Genomic DNA, 22316 nt, shown 5'->3' with positions numbered 1-22316 from the left:
GGACGGGGAGCGGGATGGGGAGCGGGACGGGGAGCGGGGCGGGGAGCGGGACGGGGAGAGGGAAGGGGAGCGGGACGGGGAGCGGGACGGGGAGCGGGGTGGGGAGCGGGACGGGGCACGGGGCGGGGAGCGGGACGGGGAGCGGGGCGGGGAGCGGGACGGGGAGCGGGATGGGGCGGGGGGCGGGGGAGAGGGACGGGGGAGAGGGACGGGGCGTGGGACGGGTGTTTCGTCGGTTCTGAAAAGTGAGCCGCTGGTGGGGTCGTCCACAGAGACTGAACACAAGGTCACCCGCTGGAGGAGGACCATACATTTTTTATGATGTTGCCGAGAGGACTGAAGAACAGATCGAATGGATGGATAGAGGAGAGAAAAAAAAATAGTTCACGGACTAAAGGACAGTTTGAGATGAAGGACAGGTTTGCTGTTGATGAGTATATAGCCCTTTTTAATTCAAAATCCAAGTTCATATTTATTAATGCTAATGTATTTCCGATCTTGAATTTGAAAGGTAAGGAGACAAAGAACGAGAGAAAAGGGAAGAGACAAATGGAGGAAGGGAGGGGAGAGAGAGAGAGAGAGAAAGATTTCCTAGTCTGGATTTTGTTGCAAACCCCCCGTCCCCCGTCCCCCGCCCCCATTTGGGACAAGCTGTCAGGGTGTCCCCGTAAATCTGTCCCCCTGCTCCACAGAGTGAGAAATAAGTGGGTCCTCAATCACCGCCCTACCTTCCCACAATGCAATGCACCTCACAGGCTCTCTTTCTTGCGCACACACACACACACACAAAAAGACAAGTAAAAGCATGCACACACACACACGCACACACACACACACACACACACACGCACACACGCGCACACGCGCAAACACACACACAGATGACTCCATACCCTGATGCTGACCAAACGACAGGCGGTCACCGGGCAGTTTTAACAGACAAGCCAGAGAGGAACCTCTCTGTAACCCCTCCTGCTTTCATCTGCCATTGAGATTTCAGCCCTTTTAAACGGAAACAGACCTGCACCCCTCTCTCTCTCTCTCCCTCTCCCCCTCCCCCCCTCTCCCCCCCTCTCTCTCTCTCTCTTTTCTCTAGCTATTTCTCTCTTTTCTGCCTGTGGTTAGTTTGTTAATTGTTTTTCTCTTTATGTTGCTTGTATATTATTTTTATTTTGAAGTACAGTAATTTTCTGTGGTTGAACAATGTCCCAATAAAAGGGTTTTTAAATCGCAAATCTCTCCCCCTCTCTATCTCTCTCTCTCTCTCTCTCTCACTCCCTCTCTCTCTCTCTCTCTCTCTCCCCTTCTCTATCTCTCTCTCACTCTCTCTCTGTCTCTCTCTGTCTCTCTCCCCCCCTCTCTCCCTTTCTCCCTCTCTCCACCATCTGCTCGCGCTCATAACGGATCCCAGCAGTGAAGAGGAGCGGTTGTAACGCAGACATATTTTTTTTATTTTTAAATAATACGCAGGTCGCGACCTTCTCTGGGGGGCCAGAGGGGAGACAGGAAAGAGCTGCCCCCCCCCGTCCCGTCCCGTCCCGTCCCGATGTTTCAATAACGACGGGTCCCGTCTCAACGCTTCTTTGATTTTAAAATGACTCCCACACGCCAGGGGCCCGGGCGGGGTCTCCCGGGCCAGTGGGCCAACCTGGCGGAGGTGACTTAGGTGCATTAACTGTCTTAACTACTGCTTGTATTTTTTCCATGGACTGCGTTGTGGCCGTTCTTGTTTGTGTTAGTGTTACTCAGTTTAACCTTCAGGGTCCAAGTTGAACTATGCGGTTGTTCCCTGCACTTGGACCGGTACTTCTCTCTAGGGTTTTCGGCACACTTATTCCTGGTTATGGTTATACACTTTGTTGTATGTCGCTCTGGATAAGAGCGTCTGCCAAATGCCTGTAATGTAATGTAATGTAATGTGCGCTGGAAGGAAAACGCGCTCGTTCGCCTGGACACGCTGAGCAAACGGCCTAATTAGCCGTGCGCGAAAAAGGACACCAAGCTCATTACTGTAAAGTCAACCCACAAATTTTTTTTTAAATAAAAATCACAAACCTACACCTGCTGAACGACAGACCCCCCTACCCACCCACCCAACGCCCACCCCCGCACCCCCATCAGGTTAAAGGTTGCAGGGGGAGTGGCTGTTTTCTGTCGATCCCGAGGAAGCTCGAGCAGTATTTTCATAGGGTGGGAATCTCTACCCACTGTCACAGAAAAACAGAAAGAAAGAAAGATGGGGGGATAAGATGGTGTGGTGAAAGAAGAGGTGGGGAAAGGGAGAAGAGACAGGGTTTAAGAAAACAAGGAGGAAGAAGGGTAGAAAAGAAAGAGAGTGGGAAGGACTGCAAAAAGGAGAGGTAGAGGAAGGAGGGAAGTGTTAAGAGAAGAAGAGGGCAGAAAAGGCGAACTCGGGGTGAAGGCCGAGCTCTTTGTGCGCAGAGCAGATGGCAGAGGCCATGTGTAGATACAACACACACAGGATATTTACAGCCGAGGGGGTCAAGGCACCCCCCCCCCCCAAACAGTGCACCACGGGACGGCACCCTGATTTACTGTGTACCCCAACAATCCACTCTCAGGACCACAGGACACTGTCACACCCTAACAATGTCTCCATGTGAGAGAGAGAGTGAGAGAGAGAGAGAGAGAGTGAGAGAGAGAGGGATGAGAAAGAGAAAGAGACTGAGAGAGTGTGTGTGCGTGCATGTATGTGGGTATGTATACTGTGTGTGTGCGTGTGTGTCTGTATGTGCATGTTCGTATACAGTGTGTGTGTATGTTAGTGTGTGTGTATGTGTACTGTGTGTGTGTGTGTGTGTGTGTGTGTGTGTGTGCATGTATACTGTGTGTGTGTGTGTGTGTGTGTATACGTGCGTATGTGTGTGTGTGTGTGTGTATGTATATGGTGTGTGTGCGCGTACGTGTGTGCGTATGTGTGTGTATGTATACAGTGTGTGTGTGCGTATGTGTGTGTGTATGTATACAGTGTGTGTGTGTGTGTGTGAGAGTGTGTGTGTACCCTATAAGATTGAGATTCCCAGTCTTGCGATCATCGCTCTCTGCTGCACTTACGCGGGAAGCTGAAGTGCATTCTCACAAATTCACGCGCGTGATCAAGGACCTTCCTCCCCGGACCTGACAACTGCAGCTCCCTGACAGGCTGGTTTAGCGTCATAATAAAGACCTCATAAACCGCACAGCCCCAGACGCACAGACTCACAGCACTCCCATCTGTCAACTGCAGAGCGTGGGAGGAGCCCCGAGAACCAGCAGCGCACACACACACACACACACACACACACACACACACAGTACACATACACACACACACACAGTATACATACACACGCAAACACACACACGCACACCAGCACCTCCGCAAATGTACAACATAAAAAAGCACCCAGCACTCTGCGCGGATGGATGGGGGGATAGGAAATGGAGAAGGGGATGTAGACAGAGTTAGACAGAGAGGTGTCCCAGAAATCTAAAAAGTGAAGGGGACAGCCCCTCCCCCCCACCCCAACAGAAACCTAAGGAAGGGAACTCCACAAGAGCTCCACCACCTTGAAAGGCCTTCTCTCTCTCTCTCTCTCTCTCTCTCGACATGCTGCTGTCACATGATCCGGGTTTCCTGCAGTTCTTTCACGCCGAAAAACACACTCCCCAAAGAAAGATGGGGAATGACAGAGTGAAGAAAGAAAGAAAGGAAATCAAAGACTTTTGAAAGTAATGCAGACGAGCGTTGGGGGGGGGGGGGGGGGGGGGGGCGTGAGACGCTCCTTCCCTTCCCTCCCAGGTGAGGACAGGTAAAGGAGGATGATCGTGACGCGAAAGCAGAACAGCAGGAGCCAGACAATCTGTGCAGAGAGAGAGAGAGAGAAACAGAGAGGGAGAGACAGAGGGAGAGCAAGAGAGAGAGAGAGAGAAACAGAGAGAGAGAGGGAGAGAGAGAGGAAGGGATAGAGACAGACAGGGGGAGAGAGAGAGGGAGACAGAGAGAGAGAGGGAGAGACAGAGAGAGAGAGAGAGGGAGAGAGGGGGAGAGAGGAAGAGAGGGAGAGACAGAGAGAGAGGGAGAGAGAGAGGAAGGGATAGAGACAGACAGGGGGAGAGAGAGAGGGAGACAGAGAGAGAGGGGGAGAGAGGGGGAGAGACAGAGAGAGAGGGAGAGAGGGAGAGAGAGGGAGAGACAGAGAGAGAGGGAGAGAATGATACATCTCCCCTCCTGTGCTGTGTCAGGTTCTGAGACGCTCCACACATCACAGTGAAATATAGGGCATATTAAGCAGCTGTTAACCTGGGAGAGAAGAGAGCAACTGAGAGAGAGCGAGTGTGGAAGGGGGGGGGGGGGGAGGAAGGAGGAAGAGAGAGACAGCTGACGAAGGGGTGCAGACATCGTGTGAGGAGCCAGAGTCTAGAGGAGGGGTGTTTCCACACACCGGGCTGATAAAACAAACCGCGGAAGTGCAGGAATTAGAACCATGTGGGGGGTTCTGGGAAGGCGGGGGGGGGGGGGGGGGGGGGGGGGGGGGGGGGGGGGGTCAGCCAGGGCATGGCGGAAAAAAGGGGAGAACTAATTAAAAATGAGGTGGGGACTGGGGGTAGGGGGGCAGGGTTAGTCTGCAAACCTGCCAGTCACTAGTAATCCTGAGGCAGCTTACCTGTCAATCACCGAAATTGACAAGGTCGACCCCCATTCCCTAAAGTATACACCCCCCCCACCCCCTCCCACTTGTTTTTTATTTTATTTTATTATTCTATACGACCTCCAGAAAGCCCTCCACAGGAAACAGAGACTCTGCGTTTTTTGTTTCTTGGCTTTAATCCTGACGGGGTATCCGATACGTGCCGATGTAATCCTGACGTTCCGGAGCCAAGTTCCGGGCCAGGTGAACCAAGGAGGGGGCTTCCCAAATCCCGCAGAGCGTCCCGCGAAGGAGAGCTCACAGAGCAGGACGCGGAGCAACGTCTATCTAACGTTACGACAACCTTTCGTGTTCATGTGGGCGAGCGATATTGGGGTTTCTCCCCCTACACCAACCCAATGTAGAAATCGACCCACACAATGAACACGACCCCGCCTCTCTTACACAAACCCTTCGGCCCCTAAATTAGCTAAACGCGATCCAGTGCTATCCCAGACTAACTGAGCACAAACCTGTCCCGTACAACACCGACTGAACACTTGCTGCCTCGTACGGTAACCGAAAACATTACATTACATTACAGGCATTTAGCAGACGCTCTTATCCAGAGCGACTTACACAACTTTTACACAGCATTTTACATTGTATCCATTTATACAGCTGGATATATACTGAAGCAATTCCGGTTAAGTACCTTGCTCAAGGGTACAACGGCAGTGTCCTTACCCGGGAATCGAACCTGCGACCTTTCGGTTACAAGCCCAGTTCCTTACCCACTGTGCTACACGCCGTCCGTACAGAAACAGAAACAGCAACAAACAGAATACTGCACCTTTTCAGGTGAGACAACAACAGACAAACACTACCTTCAGGTACCGAACGGCATCAAACGCTAAAGCAAAGTAGCGTATAATTAAAAGAAAGATAAATGCCTGTGGAAGAGCAACACCAACAAAGCTGTGAGGCGACAAACTAAAAAAAAACGGCAACAATACACCAGCACGAGCAACAAATCCGAACATAAGGCAACAGAACGCAAAGGAATGAGCCAAGAACACTAAGGTAAGGCAACAAGTGGGAGAGGCAGTGCAGTCACGAATGCAGGGCAACAAATGGCTCAATGAATGGCAACAAACACTGCAAAGAACTCGGCAGGCCCCAACGTCAGTTAACGGTTACCGGTTACCGGTTAACTCTACCATGAAGCGACAGACTGACATGACGCGCCGGGAAACGAGGGACCGCTGGAGAGGAAGGAAAGTGTGGGAAGAAAGTGAGAGAGAAGGAGAAGCAGATTTAATCTCCTCCATCAGGACACCTGCCAGGCACCAAAGCACAGGGAGCTTACTCCTGATCCCCCCCACAGGAGAACACACACACAGCAACTGCTCCTCTCTTACCTGCAACTCTCAGCCGCCGACAGTCCTCTGTCTGTCTCTCTCTCTCTCTCTCTCTCTCTCTCTCTCTCTCTCTTCTCCGTCCTGCACTCTCTCTTTCTCTCGGATTTCCTCTCCTTCAGACACGCTCTCTCTCCGTTCCGTCTCCCTCCACTCTTAGTCTTATCTGCCTCTTCCTCCTCCTCCTCCTCCTCAGCCTCCAGTCACTCCTCTCCTTCGTTTCCCCCTGATGATACTGTCCCTTTCTAGCAGGTGCCAGGGCAAGAATTGGGAGTTTGGGGCTGACTCTCTTCTGCCCTTCCCACTTTCCCTCCCTCTCTCCTCATGCAGCCCCCCGCCCCTGCCCCCCCCCCCCCCCCATAAAGCAGCCCTGCACTGGGGGCAATAAAGTCATTCACAGGAACATCTGCTCAGGACTCCCCTTCCTCTGCCCCTGCCATAGAGAAGGGCTGCATCTGCCTTTCACCCCCCCCTCCTCCTCCTCCTCCCCCTCTTCGTCCTCCTCCTCCTCCCCCCGTTCCCCAGCGAAGAGGGCTCCTGCCAGCACTCTCTTAAAACTGTCAGGCCTTCATAAAAAATTTAAATCGGCATAAATAATTATTTTGCGCCGCGCCCAAACCACCAGAACGCATTGGTTTAAGCACCATCAGAGCGAGAGATGAAATTCATTTCACATAAAATAAAAACTCTGCGTGCCTTTGAAAATGCGGGGGGGGGGGGGGGGGGGGGGGGGAGGCGGGGAGAGAGTTATAGAGATGCAAACACTTGTGGCACTCTAATGTGTTTGGGGAGCAGGGGAGTGGGGGTGGGGGTGGGGGTGGTCTCTCAACAGATACTGGTGACAGATGCCGGGAGGACGAACTGTCACACAACAAAAAAAAAAAAGATGACCTCGTGCAGACAATCTGCTTCCAGGTGGTGATGTCACTCCGGCTAGTCTCCGAGGTGCAGCCTCCACCAGGCTCCTTCGGCTGATTAGGACCAGGGCTCACGCCCAGACCAGGGCTGCCCAACGCCTGGCCCCAAAACCAGCCCACCACCAGGACACGATCATAAAGAGCTGAATAAACTCAGAGAAGGCATCTGCTTTGTTTACCCCCTCGCACACCACAGCGTATTCGGACAGCGCTTAACGGACAGCATGTGGAGAGTAACGGGCCCGTACGCAGTGCTTTTAATCGGAATCATGTTCCCCGTGAGGAAAATGGAGAACAGCCCGGGCTCAGACTAATATATCTCAGTTATTTAATTAAGCGGGTGAGAGTCTGGAGACAGATATAGTGAAGGATGTGTCGGAGGCAGGTGTCCAGCTCTCAGCTTGGCCCATTCATGCTTTCGGGGGCACCTGTGGGGGCAGGCCGTTTGGGAGTGACACCCCTTAGTGTGTTCATGTTACTTTTTCGAAAATTATCTACAGATGTATTCATTTAAATACGAATGGTCAATGTTTACGGTTAAGGTAGGGGCTGGGTTAGAGTTACAGTTAGAGGTCCAGATCAGGCACTGAGGATAGGGCCAGTGCTGAGGTTAGGGATGGGGTTAGGGGTGGGGTTAGGGGTGGGGTTTGGGATGGGGTTAGGGGTGGGGTTTGGGATGGGGTTAGGGGTGGGGTTAGGGGTGGGGTTTGGGATGGGGTTAGGGGTGGGGTTAGGGGTGGGGTTTGGGATGGGTTGGGTTGGCTCCAAAATGTCGCAGTGGGGGTCCTGTTAAGATGGGTCCAAAATGTGGTTCTTCTTATGACTCCTACTGACATACCAGCACAGCATGCTTGGGTGTGTGTGCGGGAGTGAGGAGAGTGTGTGTGTGTGTGTGTGTGTGTGTATATGTGAATGTGTGAGAGAGAGAGAGACAGAGAAAGAGAGAGAGAGAGAGAGAGAGAGTGTGTGTGTGTGTGTGTGTGTGTGTATGTATGTGAATGAGTGTGTATGTATGTGTGTGAGAGAGAGAGAGAGTTAGACAGACAGATAGATAGATAGAGAACTTTTTTAAGGCACTTGTGATTAATCAATTGATTAATCTGTAAGGCGGTTTACAGAAGCAGGCCCAAAGGAAACCAGACTCTGTTTACTGTGCTGACAGAGAGTCAGCAGGGCCTGATAAAAAAAGACAGCGCCCAGCTGCAGAACAGCCTACTGGATCAGGGCTGTGTAAAACTCGGGTTCCCCACAATGCAGTGCAATCGTGTTTTGCATTGACGGAAAGCCGATGTCATGGCGACACACACGCGACGTCATGGCGACACATACGCGATGTCATGGCGACACATACGCGATGTCATGGCGACACACGTGATGTCATGGCGACACATACGCGTCTACTAGCCGAGATGGATAGCAATCCGTATAGAGCCACATTACTGGCAGACAGCAACTTCAGCCATCTATGCTAAACTGTTAGCACAGAGGAAAGGTCAGAAACACTACTTTGGAGCCAGATGATCAAGGTAATTAAACGAATCCCGTCCCAGTAGCACCGGGTAAGACTACACACAATCCTTCGCCACTCAGACACTTCTGCCAATTGGTTGCAGAGGATGTTCCTTGCAGACGGTGACCATGATGTGAACAGTTGTGGTTTCTTACAGCTGGCGGCCTCAGTTTGGCGCATCTGAGGGGTTTCTCCACAAATCAAATCTGTTTTGTAGGGACATCCATATGGACAATCCACATTATGCAGCTACATGGTCTAAAATATCCCTGCAGTTTAAAACACGTGGGGCCCTTCATTGTGTGATCAGGGGATAAAGGAGCTTGTGTGTGTGTGTGTGTGTGTGTGTGTGTGGTTGTGTGTGCGTGTGTGTGTGTGTGTGTGTGTCTGTGTGTGTGTGTGCGTTGTGCGCGTGTGTGTGTGTGCGTGTGCGTGTGTGTGCGTGTGTGTGGTTGTGTTCATGACTGGTCACAGACCTAAAAACAGACCCGGACTCTCTCTCTCTCTCCCTCTCTGTTCCTCCTGCTTCGTCTCACGTCCTCGCCGAGCATCGCATTCAATTCGCGGAGCGAAAGATTTAAATGAGCCCAGCAGGGCTTTGCCAATAGTGAACACTTCTGCAAAGTGTTTTCAGCAAAAACCCCCCTAAAATGTGGATGGAGAGTGTCTAAAAGAGAAATGGCTTTCATAAAAACACAGCCCCGCGTTATGTATGTGGCAACGTTACAATCAGCTCAGCTCCGTGAGAGCAAGAAATGGAATTCCAATGAAAGTTGTGAAACTGACTGTGCTTCCCTGCTAAGCATAAAAAAGTAAATAAAATGCAGTATAAATACACTTACATGATTCAATTTATCTGTGCTGTTGTGAGCAGGTCATGGAAAGAGATTCACAGTAAACACACGTGCTCATGTTTCCTATCAAAGAGATGCTGCTGGGACAAATTTGGTCTCTTTTTTTATTTTTTTGGTAAGGAGGCCAAGACTATTGTTGGGCACAGGCCAGAGGAGTCGACCACCCACGTAACAAAGTCAGAGCTGCAGGTTTTTCCTACGCTCCCCAGCCCACCCCCCAGCCCCCCCACCACCTCCCGGCTCCTCAATGCAGCATGCCGATCCAGACCACATTAAACGATCACAGAGCCCAGAGCCTCGCTCATCATACGAAACCCATCCGCACACATTCGGGAACTCAACCAGAAACGAACAAGCATTGCCATCATTACCGCCTCCCACACCACCCTCCACCCCGGTTTCCGTGGTGATCTCATTCCGTGTGAGTGCCACTCAACGGGAGGGTCACTTCCACCCCGCCCCCCCCACCCCCCTACCCCCCTCCCCTCAGTACACAACGCTGTTGCAATTTCGTCCCATCACTCAGAGTCTATGACAAGTCACAGAAAGTGCCGGAAAATTCTTCCATTCCCTCCGGGCCCACTTTGACGGGCAGGCTAGGTGACTGGATAGCGGATACCATTTGGGTGACTCAGTGAGCAGGAATTAACAGGCCGTGTACTCCGCACACACGCACACACACACACACACACACACCCCGCTCACCTCTACCCTCTCCGTTTGGAAGAGAATGACAGCGGCTTTAGAAGGAAAGCGGAGAAGTGTTGACTCCCGCGTCTCCGCTGCTCAAACACCGCCGCTCTGGCTCGTAATGAAAAAAAAAAAAAAGCTCAGCGCTCATTCTCTCCCCGAAGGCTCCGAGCGTGTGAGCGCCGAGCTGGGGTCACCGCCGGGCCTCCAGGAGGTCCGGAGCAGGAAGCACACGGCATCACGCTAGAGCAGCGCCGGGCAGGACAGACCCCGCAGCACAACGGGGAGGACGGGGACGGACTGAGGCGGTTTCGCGAACGCAGACGGAAGATCTGAGCAGACGTGTTCTAGAACACTAAGAATGCTGTTCCATCGCTCTGTCGCTTCACTTCCCGACGATGATGGATCTTGTTAAACCATATATCACACACACACACACACACACACACACACACACACACAAAAATTGCACAGACGTCTGGACAAAATGATTTCAGAGCCAGCAGCTCACATACCAGACACCCACCCCACTTGCATCAAAACCTCATTCATTCTAATTTAGGTGATCAAAGACCAAGGCTCCGTGTGCTCTCGACCGCAATAAATACCAGCGGCATTTTGGGGGGGGGGGGGGGGGGGCGGGGGGAAACTGAAATTCGCCGGCGAGGACAGGAGCAATTAAGTGGCAAAATGTGCAGTAAAAAAGAGCGGCTGTGCTCGGCCGTGCTCTGAGCTCACACGTAACAACCGAATTTCTCGCCGTTTCGAACATCGCCGCAGGCTCCGCGCCGCATCGGACGCCGAGGAGCGCTGGTCGCGGACACCCCGGCTCCTCCACGAGCGAAGAGTAAAACAGTCGCGGCAACATTGGGGAAACGCTGCGGGAACGTTTCACTGGGGCAGGGGCTGGACTCGGGGGGAGGGGCTGGACTCGGGGGGCAGGGGCTGGACTCAGGGGGCAGCGCGTTTCGGGAGCCGCGGGTTCAGCTCGATTCGGCGTTTCGTGATCATCATTAATTCAGGAGCGCTGCGGGGCAGGGCGGGAGGACAGAGGCGGATGAAATTTCACACCGTGCTACGCCGCTCGCTCAGCGCGGGGGTCTGTGTGTGCCGCTGGGGCAGCTCGTCCGCGGAGAGGACGAGGGCCTTCCACGACCCCCCTCCCCCCCTCACCCAAAAACCCAGGTCAAACCATCCTGGGTTTACACAGAGGGGGAGGGTAGCCATAAACGGCTAACGGGGGGCTCTCCTGGACCCGCTCCAGCGGTTTCGGGGGTGACCATCTGGCCCCGGGTCAGGCCTATTCATATTGACAGAAGGTTCCGGCTCCTCCCAGCGGGGGGACCAGACTCCCTCCGGCCTCGTACGGAGTGCTTAACGGGACACTGATGACCTTTTAATGAGGACCAGTGGGGGGACCCTGCCCACACCCACAAGAGGACGCCTTCCTAAAACGGGCCAGGCAGCCAATCGGAGGGCCGCACCCCCTTCCCAGTCAAGCACGGCGCGGCCAACCATAAAAAGAGTTTTTTTCTTGAGGGGCCGTTTTCCAGCCCAAACAACTTCTAAGTGTTTTTCTGAACTCGCCCTCGTAAAAATCAAGGGTGGGCGGGCGGGCGGGTGTACGGCTGGCTGACGGCTGCGATTCGCTCAGCCCTTCCAGCGCTGGTCCGGTCCGGTCCGGTCCGACGGTCTGGAATCGCACGGAAACGTATTTTACTCCTTGTAAAAGCCGGGGGCCGAGACGGGGCTGGAGCGGGGCGGAGGGCGAACCCCGCCGCGAGTAATCGGGCCCTCCCTCAGGAGCGGATAAATGTTCTCCTCATCGCTCCGGCGCAGACAGACCGTCCGCACCGGCGGATGTGAACTTTAAGTCTTTACATCCATCACGTTTTTGGGGGGGGCGTGTGGGTGCACCCGTACGTGTGTGGTGCAAGCGTGTGTGTGTGTGTGTATTTGATACATCATCCATTTGTCCCTAAGAAACTATCTGTCAGAACTCTTATCCTCACACCCAGCCTCTTACTCCTCAGACTCCTTCTCCTCCTCCTCCTCCTCCTAGACGCTGTTCCTCAGCAGAATTCCACCAAAGCCATCGCTAGACTGTTCTGCTTGAGGAGGGGAAGGAAGGCAGGCCAGAAAACAGGCAGAAGGAGCGCCTCCCAAACCCTACCTGTCTGCTCACCTTCCGTCTCAAAAAAACAAGGTCCTACAGGTTTGATCTCCAGCAGGGTCCCCCCCCAAAAGATCCAGGCCTGCACACATCAGATTGTGTGTTCCAATGAGAGTAGTGAAATTTCAGTCCAGTCAATTCTCACGTCACACTCCCACTTTTGTTCTCAACAGATGCCTCCCACTTTCACATCAACGAGAGGAACATACCCTTCAGAACAAAGGACTCCAGAAGGCTGACTGTGCTTGATCAGGATTTAGTTCCCTGCCCCCCGTGATCTTCGTTCGGTCATATTTAAAACATTCAAAAACATAATAACACTCATGCTTTTTTTCCCCAGCCCTGCCAGAAACCGCAGAGTATGCCGGCCCAGACGCGTCCAGGTAAACTTCCTCCTCGAATTGCACGGCTGAACGGATGACCGCACACCGCCAATGTTGTGAGTCAGTTAATGATAAACAACACCCCATTACAAGGGAGGACAAAGTTTACCCGCTCCCAAGCCAAGCGTGCTACCACCGAGCGAGAGGGGTGGAGGACGTCAGGTCAGGTCCGCGTTGGAAACGGACGATCCCAGCCCCGGGCCTCCCAGACCTCGCATTCCTGCTCCTTCTCGTGTAAACACACTTCCCCCTCTGCACTTCAGACCCAAGTCACACAAGGCTGAGAAAACCAATACACAAACCCGGTCCAGACCACAGGACCTCCGAGACAGACCTTCTTTTACCCCATGCCTCCGATGGAGGACTTGGGGTGGGGGGCACACACAGGCTGGACACACAACCTTCACTCAGAAAGAAATAAGGGGGTCATAACCCCCCCCCCCCCCCCCCCCCCCCCCCCCCCCCAAGCTGTGTTTGGCACAACTCACTCCAGTGAAACCACATGACTACCAACCAAGCATTCTGGCCAATGGGGAATCTCCTTTTCCTGTTCCTTGGGAGCCATTGGCTCAAAGTGATGATCTGTCACTGACTCCTCGTGCACGGTGCTGCTCACCCTTTCCCGTGAAGAGCCCCGGGGCGTGCAGGTTTCTGTTGTTCCTCACAACTTAAATGATCTCAAATGACTGAAGAGTAAACTTACCTCACCTGGTTTTTTTTTTTTGTTGGTATTTTTTAGGTCCGGAGATTACCAGCCACCCCGCGGCTCTCCAAGGGAAAGAGTGAAGACCACCACGCCAACATGAACTAAGGCACTTCCTGTTACAGACCGGAGACTGCTACACTGTTATGTTATGGGGGGGGGGGGGGGGGGGTGGGCTGGAGGAATACTTCCTGCTCAGCGGACCTCCGAACTGGGATTAGCTGACTTCCCCCCCACCCACCCAACCCCAAAACATAACAGTGTGCTAAATAGCAGACACTTCACAGATGGGCCTGGAGGTGGCACTAGAGGCCGCGTCCTACAGGTAACAGGGGACTGCAGCCATTAAACAGACATTAAGCAGTAGCCTGAACTTAATGTACAACAGGGGCAGTGGACCATTAGAGCCCCCCCTAAATCTCACTGCTGATGGGACGATAGGGACACACCGCAGAACCAGACAGTACAACAAGCTCCCAGAGGAAGGGGTTTACGGTCACGGACCGTTGGTTGCCAGGGGTAACCTCAAGAGTCCACTGTTCCCCGAAAGCTGAGCAACACGATCATCTCTGGTGAACCATTACCGAAACTTAAATGTGTGATCCACATGTCCAGCGTAAGCCAATACCATCCCCCGCCCGCCGCCCCCATTCCCCCCCCCATTTTTGGCCAGACTTCATTTCGTCCCAGAGCGTTGGGGGCATGAGCTTTGAGGGTGGGGGTCTGGCAGTCCCATATTTCGATACTTTCAGTGGCCCAAAGCCCCACGCAGCGGCGTTCTGTAAGTGACCGGGAGACCGGCCGAACCAGCTCACAAGGCACAAAGTCCCAAGAGGGATTTTTTTTTTTTTGGAAGCCTCTTGCCAGTTACAGCTAATCGAGCTTGCTTTCCATTCGCCGCCACTGAGGAGGACTGCTGACGCCGGCACCAAACGAAAGGGACCCTTAATGTCTTTTCCATACACACACACACACAAAATAAAGGACGACAATAATAGAAAACAAATGAAGCACATCCTCAATTATGGGCTGTCTGTGATGTTGACTGTACTTTGGGCTTGTTTTGACTCCCACCCACCAACACCCTTACTAAGGATCAGTAAGGATGTTATATTTAAATAAGCAAATCCTACGTGCATTACAGTACAGGCCTATACCGACATTTAGACAAGGGCTTCTGAAGGCTGTGGCAGTAGTGTGTGTGTATGCACTTGCCCGTGGAGGGAGCATGCATGTACAGATCTCTTAAAAATGAGACACAAATATGGCCAAATTAGCCGTCTCTGTTTGGTTGCTTAGACGCCCAAATAGAGAATCAGGGGTCCTAAAAAGACAGGGACTATCCCATAGCATACCCCATGTATGTCGTCTATCCCAGCCCAGCACCATGCTCCCCCCCCCATTCCCATTCCCTGCACCCCACATCCCACGTTTATGTTCAACAGCAATTCCCGGGGGGGGGGGGGGGGTAGGGGGCAGAAGCCAAATTGTTTTCCAGGTTCAGAGGGCCCGGAGTGAGCCGCCGCCACCACTCCCCCCCCCCTTCCCGCCCCCCCTCCACTTCCCTCCCACAGACTTCCTGCTGTTCCCACACCGCGATCCCGACGTTCCCAGCGAGGATACGGTTTCCATTAAAGTGCCGCGGCTACATTTCCCCAGCAGCACACACAGATCCACTTCCGCCAGACCCGCAAGGCCTCCTAATCTGCTCCATATTTAAACAGGGGGGAAGAAACGCTCTTTGCTCTTTTCTTTTCATTTTTTTTGAAAAAAATGTAAAAAGAAGGAAGAATAAAGGCCCATAACAGTAAAGCGGACGCTTTGCTCTAACCAAACCCCTCCCTCACCACACACCCCCCCCCCCCCACCAACCCCACACTCCACTGGCATCGTACTATGCGCTGGTTTCCACCACAGAGAAATTCTACGCAAGGTTTACTTTCTCCAGATAATTTCCCTTATCTTTGCAGTAGCAAGTCAACCAGAAGATATTTGAAGGATAAGCACATCCAAGAATAGAAGTTTTGGCTGCTTTTTGCTGCACATGCAAAGAAGAAATATAAAAAAAAACAAAAACATAAATCAATAAAAATCTGGATTCCTATTTCGCAGTTTGGAATCAGAAAAAGGACCTACACATGCAAGGTTGAATCCCTCTCAAAGTCCCCCTCTCAGAGGCCTGACTAACAACATCCAGTCACAATATATCTTTGAAGCAAACTTCAAGTAAAATGTCGGTCAAGTCGCCGTCTCCGCCCCCGCCCCCGCCCCCCCCCGAGACCCCCACCCGCCCCCACCCCCCATAACCCACCTCCCCAACAATCACCATACAGCACACAGGACCGAGCGTGCAACAGCTGGGGTGGATTAATTCGAACGGTGCCTACGGGAGTCCAGCTGCCTCTGAGAGCGTTCGAACGCAAGGTCAAGACAATGTGTGTTTGCCTGGCTCCGCACCCGGACTTGCGGGGCTGTGAGGGGAATTCTGAACAACATCTGCGCGCTTCGAAACCACAGACCAGGAAAATAAAAAATAAATAAATAGACCTCCTTTGTTTTTGTATCCGAACTGACAGATCAAAAAGAACTGTTGTCATGTCTCGTCTGCCCAGTTTCTTGGCTGCGGCTGTGACAAGCCGACGGGGTCGGCTGTGAGAAGCTCCTTTAAACCGGTTCAAAACAGCACAGCCAGGCTCACAAGCTAAGGGAACACAGTACGAGAGAGAACGCCATCCATTATCAACCCCCAGCGTTCTCATTCAGCCTAGCAACAACACCATCACGATCTCCTGCCCAGGGGCTCCCATAAGAGCGTCCACTCGCTCACTCTGCACCGCTCGACCATGAGCGCACATGTCCTGGAGCCAGGTTGATAAACCGACCAACACAGAAATAAATAAAACTACACAGCGTTCGCAGTCTCACTGCTGCGGGGCACAGACTGACAGACAGGACGGGGCACAGTCCGATGGGATGGGGGACAGGCTGATGGGACGGGGCACAGACCGATGGGATGGGGCACAGACTGATGGGACGGGGCACAGACTGACTGATGGGGCGGGGCACAGACCGATGGGACGGGGCACAGATTGATGGGACGGGGCACAGACCGATGGGATGGGGGACAGGCTGATGGGACGGGGCACAGACCGATGGGACAGGGCACAGACTGACCGATGGGACGGGGCACAGACTGACTGATGGGGCGGGACACAGACTGACTGATGGGACAGGGCACAGACCGATGGGACAGGGCACAGACTGACCGATGGGACAGGGCACAGACCGATGGGACAGGGCACAGACTGACCGATGGGACGGGGCACAGACTGACCGATGGGACGGGGCACAGACTGACTGATGGGATGGGGCACAGACTGATGGGGCGGGGCACAGACTGACCGATGGGACAGGGCACAGAGTGACTGATGGGGCGGGGCACAGACTGACCGATGGGACGGGGCACAGAGTGACTGATGGGGCGGGGCACAGACTGACCGATGGGACGGGGCACAGACTGACGGATGGGGCGGGGCACAGACTGACCGATGGGACGAGGCACAGATTGATGGGACGGGGCACAGAACTGGCAGGGGCCGCACAGACGGAATGCTGAGAACAGAACAGGCCCCAAGTTCGCGGGTCTCAGCGCTGATGAGGCGCATAAACGTTTTTGGGGGGAAAAACTGGCCGGACATTAAGGCAAAAAAAAAAAAAAAAGAAAAAGAGTCTGTCCAACTCCGCAGATCTTTCCCCGAGATTAAAAAAAAAAACAAATAAACCAGAAGCCAGATAAGTCCTTTTATCGCTTAATTAGCTCCCTGGGCTGCCCTTTCCCGGACCGAGCCTGCTCTATCGCGGGCGTGATTGACGTTTTGGCAGAGGCGGAGCGCAGTGGCGGGGGCTCAATCAACTAAGCCCCGAGCCCGCCCTGGGAGGCGACCGACAGCCCTGCTTACCGGGGGAGACTGAAAAAACGGAACTCCTCGAACGTCTCACAGTCGATGAGGCGGTGATTGAAGGCAGAGCTAGAAGCATGCAGCGGGCTGTAATCACAGCACAGCCAATGGGAAGAGCGCGTCAAGTCTGACAGCGATGCCTTCGCCATTTCACATTGCGCCATCGTTGCATCATTCACACCAGCAGTTCTTCTTCTGACCAGGTCTCTTTTGGGGGAAAAAAAAAAAAAAAGGATTTTTAATCTCAATGAGAATCACCTGCAAATAAATGTTCGATGAATAAATAAATAAATAAATAAAACGAGCAAGGGACCGTTCCTTCCTGCGGGCAGACCAATCACGTAGAGCCTGTCACAACAATTAAGGGGCACCAGTCAGGTCCGTCTTGCATGTTCCTAATTAAAGGCCAAGAAGCTTTCGCTGCAGAGAGCTTGAGCCATAAAGAGCAGGGATCAGCCTCACAAAAAAAGAAAAAAAAGAAAATAAAATGTAACTACCAATTTGTCACAGAGAAATCTGATTAGATTACGCGGAGAGATGAAGGGAGGGAGGAAGACAGAGGAGGGGGGGCCCAGGGGAGAGAGAGGATGAGAGAAAGAGAGACAGACAGAGAGATGCAAAGGAAGAGAGAAGGAGTGGTACAGAGAGAGAGAGATGGATACAGGGACAGAGAGCGAGAAAGAGACACAGAGGGGTATGGGGAGAAGGGGAGAGAGAGAGACAGAGAGAGGTGTGGGGAAGAGAGAGAGAGAGAGAGAGACAGAGAGAGGTGTGGGGAAGAGAGAGACAGAGAGAGAGAGAGAGAGAGAAAGATAGCACAATCACAGCAGGTTTATGTGCAAGGTGTGGGATGAAAGATGCTGTTTAGACAGGCCAGTTGTAGGCACACTGTCAATTTGGCGCACAGACTTAACACATTTATCTTCAGCAAACAACTGCAGACAAAACAACTGAAGCCACAAGGCAGATACACAGACAAACACCCTGTTTCAGGACGATGCAAATTTTTTTTTTTTTTTGCACATTTGCTTATTTATTTGGTTTTTAGATTTTTTGTTGTTCTTCTTTTTTGGGGAGGGGGGTAATTTGTGTTTTGTAGCACGTTGGTATTTCACAGTGGAAAGACAAAGGATAGAGGGAGTTTCCCCCCCTCACAAACCCCGCGGTCGACACGCTCAGTCAACAGACACGCACCAGATGGGTCGCAATTCGCAGGGTCTGTTCCCTCCAAAAATACGGCATCGCCATAGCAACCACACACAAGTCCCTATCCGTGACCAATCAGGAAAAAGAAACAGGAAAGGAGACGGGAGCAAACGCATTGTCTGTACCGTCTGTCTGTCGGTTTGTCCGAGATAGCTTGTCCATTGCGGTCTATTTTTTTTTTTTTTTTTTTTCTCCAGTGAGCCAATCACTGGCATTCAGTGGCTGGAGATGGAATTTCCAGAAGCACATGAGCGCACACTTTCAGGCAAAATTGAGGCCCGTTCTATTGCACACTTCAAATCAACCGTTGCAATTTAAAGATAGGACGCCCATAATGATATAATGATATGCAATCAATATTTTATCGAGAAGCTGTGGCAAGGAGCTGGAGGCTCCCAGGTTATTTTAAGACTGCAGATGAGGGGGGGGGGGGGAGTTTACCCAGCATCCTTTGCGCAGATCAAACAACCACCATCGCATAGCATAAAGGCGCAAATATTTCAGTCCGCAGTTTGCCATTGATCATTCACATTGCATTACATTTATCATACTGATAAATTATCCTCTAATCACGGTGCACATTTCTACAGTGAGGGCATATTGGCTGTGTTCACATGCGGTCTGGTCCATTCCTACAGTACAGTGCCACCACAAAGCTCCATGTTATTTAAAATGTACATTTACCACCCTGTTCATAGTCAAACTGGGAATTATGAGGGAACACTTCGATTCATTACAAACAACCAAGCCTGACTTTAACCTTTCTACCCAATAATAGAGTTGCCATTCATAAGTAGCTAGTATCAGTGGTACATCACTTGTGCAAAGCTAACATAGCAATCAATAGGTACAGTAAGACTAAGACAAATATTTTTGTGTTGTTGCAACATGATGGACAGGCAGATTTCTTCCATAAAACAAGGCCAGCATAAGATAATTTGTGAAGACAAAATGAAATGGTTAACAAGACGGATAGAGCTAGGCTGGTCAACAAAGTTTATGGAAAGCCACCCAGAATTTGGCGGTGGGCGGACCCCTGTTGAGTGTCTCTAATTCATATCTATCATTAGCGACAGCGTGGAAAACAGTTGTCCATTCATCAAGGCCGATAATCAACTGGCCACCGCTGCACGTGCCAGGTTAGAACCAGAGGATTCCATCACTCAGGGATCTCGCCAACGATTTCCGCGAGATCCTACTCTGCGGTTTTCCACGGTGCACGGAGAAACTTAAGCTCCGGGGAAGAGATCGTCCAGATGTGAAAGTTTCAAGATGTGGGAACCAGGACATTAAAAAAAAAATGAAAAGAAGGGAAAAGTGGAACATCGTGGAAGACTACGTTGCTGGTTGTCCAGTGACTTGCATGTTATTTCCCTCCGTAATTTTAGAGATTAGTTTAGCCAACATTGTTTGTTTGTCGATCTTCAAGAATCTCCTCAGATGACGCTAAATTAAAGGGTGCTGTTACAAGATTTATAGTAAACGCGGTCCAACAGAGCGGTTAGAGTTACTGTTCAGAGGGTGGAAAATCTGAGGATGGCTGCAACGCAACGAATGAAAGTCGGATGACCTCCCATTAACACTGTTGTGAGCAAGAGAATGTTTTAACAACTGGGCGTATAGGCGGACCGACCAGATGTTGTTATGAGCTAGCTTACCAGCCATTTTTAGGCGACCCCGGACACTGTCATCAACCACTATGTCACTGAATACGATGCCAGAGAGTCCATGCCTGTATTTTTTGAACTAACAGCTATGGAATTTCTGGCCATGTTGAGTTACAATTAATAATAAATTAGTCTATTTAATTGCACCACAAAAATGACACGCATTTTACACAGACCCTTACTGTGGTTATTAATCGTTTTAATCAGTACAAAGAACTCCGGGGCAACGGATACGATCCTGTTTGCAAACCTGCCCGTTTACAATGCATAGCCCGTACAAAATATAATTAAAATCCATACAAGTAAATATCGGAGGAAAACACTTGTAGCATCATGAAAAAATGGCTCTGACGCTACATCACAGAGAAGTAAGATGGTCTACATCGTTTGGCTGAATATGCATTCATTTATTTCACAGAGCATAACGTTACACTACAGACGGTGGACGTAAATATCAGATTTTTAAAAAATTTATTTCAATACTAACGGTTTGAATGCGCAGATGTGAACATCAAACAACATCAAAACAGGTCTAGGATCACACCCCGAAGCAGGTCAAATTGTACAAATCAAAAATGTCTCTAGCCCGCGAATTTTATAATAAAATACTCCCTAATCATAAATTGGATTTTAGATTAATACATGCATGAACAAGGTAAGTTAGGGTTTTTATCAATTATTCACGAAAGGAAAGTTAGCAAGCCAGCTAACAGTTAATCTTTGTAGGGCTCGGGTATAGTAGCTACATTTAGCCTGTTCCCATGGCAGTTATCATGTTAGCCATGAATTCATTAGGCTGCAAATTAGACGATTAGAAAGCTAGCTTCAAGATGACGAATATATTTTTAAGTAAAAAAAAAATTTTTTTTTAAAGTTGCAACTACTCCTGCACTACCAAATACATCTGTAAACGACAAACTCCTAAAATTCTAATAATATTTAAATCAGATAACAATTGGGTAAATGCAGCGGTTAGAGCAAATCGTCTCGTCCTTAGTTTCTGCAGTTTGGTAGCGAGCTAGCAACAGACGTGACCTGATTCTAACGTCCTGCTGCTATACCAGAACGAGACAGCGAGAAAAAAAAAGCTTCCTGAAAAAATAGCAACCCATTTCGAAGCCGGGAGCTTGCTGGATAGCTCAGGAAAAATTCACAACGTGTTCCTTTCAACGACAACAAAAAAAAAAACTTGCAGAGAGGAATTCAGTTGAACGGTAACATGTAGCAATATGTTTTGTGGATTTGCAAGCGGTGTAATACCCGGACACTAGCCATGATGTGAAGCTGCATTATTTCCATCCAAAGAAATCCATCTTCCGTTGAAAGAAAGTTCTGTAGGAGTAAGATACGACTGTGCTATCACGTTTAACAGGACTTGCTAGCTACCTTTCTCATTAAATTGAAGGAGGAATTCTTCGGATCACAAAATTCCAATGAAAAAACAACTCCACAATGTTCACGAGACATATTGCAAATAGCTGATTTTCAGGAGGGATAGAAACCAATACCGTGTCACCGCAGAAATAGTGGAACAACGATTTATCCATTGGCGAGTAACTAGTTGCCATTAAAACGCTCCTTATAAAGCTAGCTTGCCGAACGTTGCACGAAATGGCAAGCAAAGAGCAGTAAGTGTGTTCTTGTACTGAGTTCTGTCGTGTTGTCATTCGATAGCCTATCTCTCGCATTCTAGCGAACGTTTTCCATCACAAATGCATACCGAACCACCTCCATCATTCCCTTATTCAATACAAACGATAATGCACTGACCTGATTGTCTTACAGTGTATCTCCGGTAAATCTTCTCGTTCTTTCGACGTTTTCTGCTTTGTTACGTGGTCCCTCTTCTGTTGCCGTCTCCCAGTTCCTTCCTTTTGCAGGAATTTCCTCTTGGAAAAGCGGAGTTTGTGGGAGACAGAAGTAGGCGGAGCCCCGGATGAACGGGCGCACGGGACAGGCTGAGAAGTTTTTCGCTCGCCAATTGGCGCGGCCTTCCAAGATGACTAGGTGGGAACAGTACGCCAAAGGAGGAGTTGATTTCCTTGCTTTTATCAACTTCAGCGGACTCACCAAGTCCAAGTTTTGTTCTGGCTATTTCATTGGGAAGAATATGTCATAGTTACTATGATAACTAAGTAGTTTGTTGAGTTATGGGGATGTAATTAAATTGTTTAATAACGAGAATAACGTTGAATTAAAGTGATT

The 22316-nt window shown here is 50.8% G+C and overlaps 1 protein-coding gene across 2 annotated transcripts in view; it reads right to left on the bottom strand.

Moving 5' to 3' along the window:
- The window catches only part of ccdc102a (coiled-coil domain containing 102A), an 86652-nt gene extending 64634 nt beyond the window's left edge, over window positions 1-22018 (bottom strand). Inside the window, exon 1 of one of the 2 annotated variants that reach the window (XM_035420093.1) lies at window positions 21882-22018. The gene's annotated coding sequence lies outside the window, so the exon portion shown is untranslated. The remainder of the gene's footprint in view (window positions 1-21881) is intronic. The other variant, XM_035420094.1, reaches the window with a different exon arrangement.
- Window positions 22019-22316: the final 298 nt, after the last annotated feature.

This window comes from Anguilla anguilla, chromosome 5, assembly GCF_013347855.1.
Source record: "Anguilla anguilla isolate fAngAng1 chromosome 5, fAngAng1.pri, whole genome shotgun sequence".
Taxonomy (NCBI): Eukaryota; Metazoa; Chordata; class Actinopteri; order Anguilliformes; family Anguillidae; genus Anguilla; species Anguilla anguilla.
The sequence above is the reverse complement of the archived record's forward strand: the minus strand, read 5'-3'. Positions and strand labels throughout refer to the sequence as shown.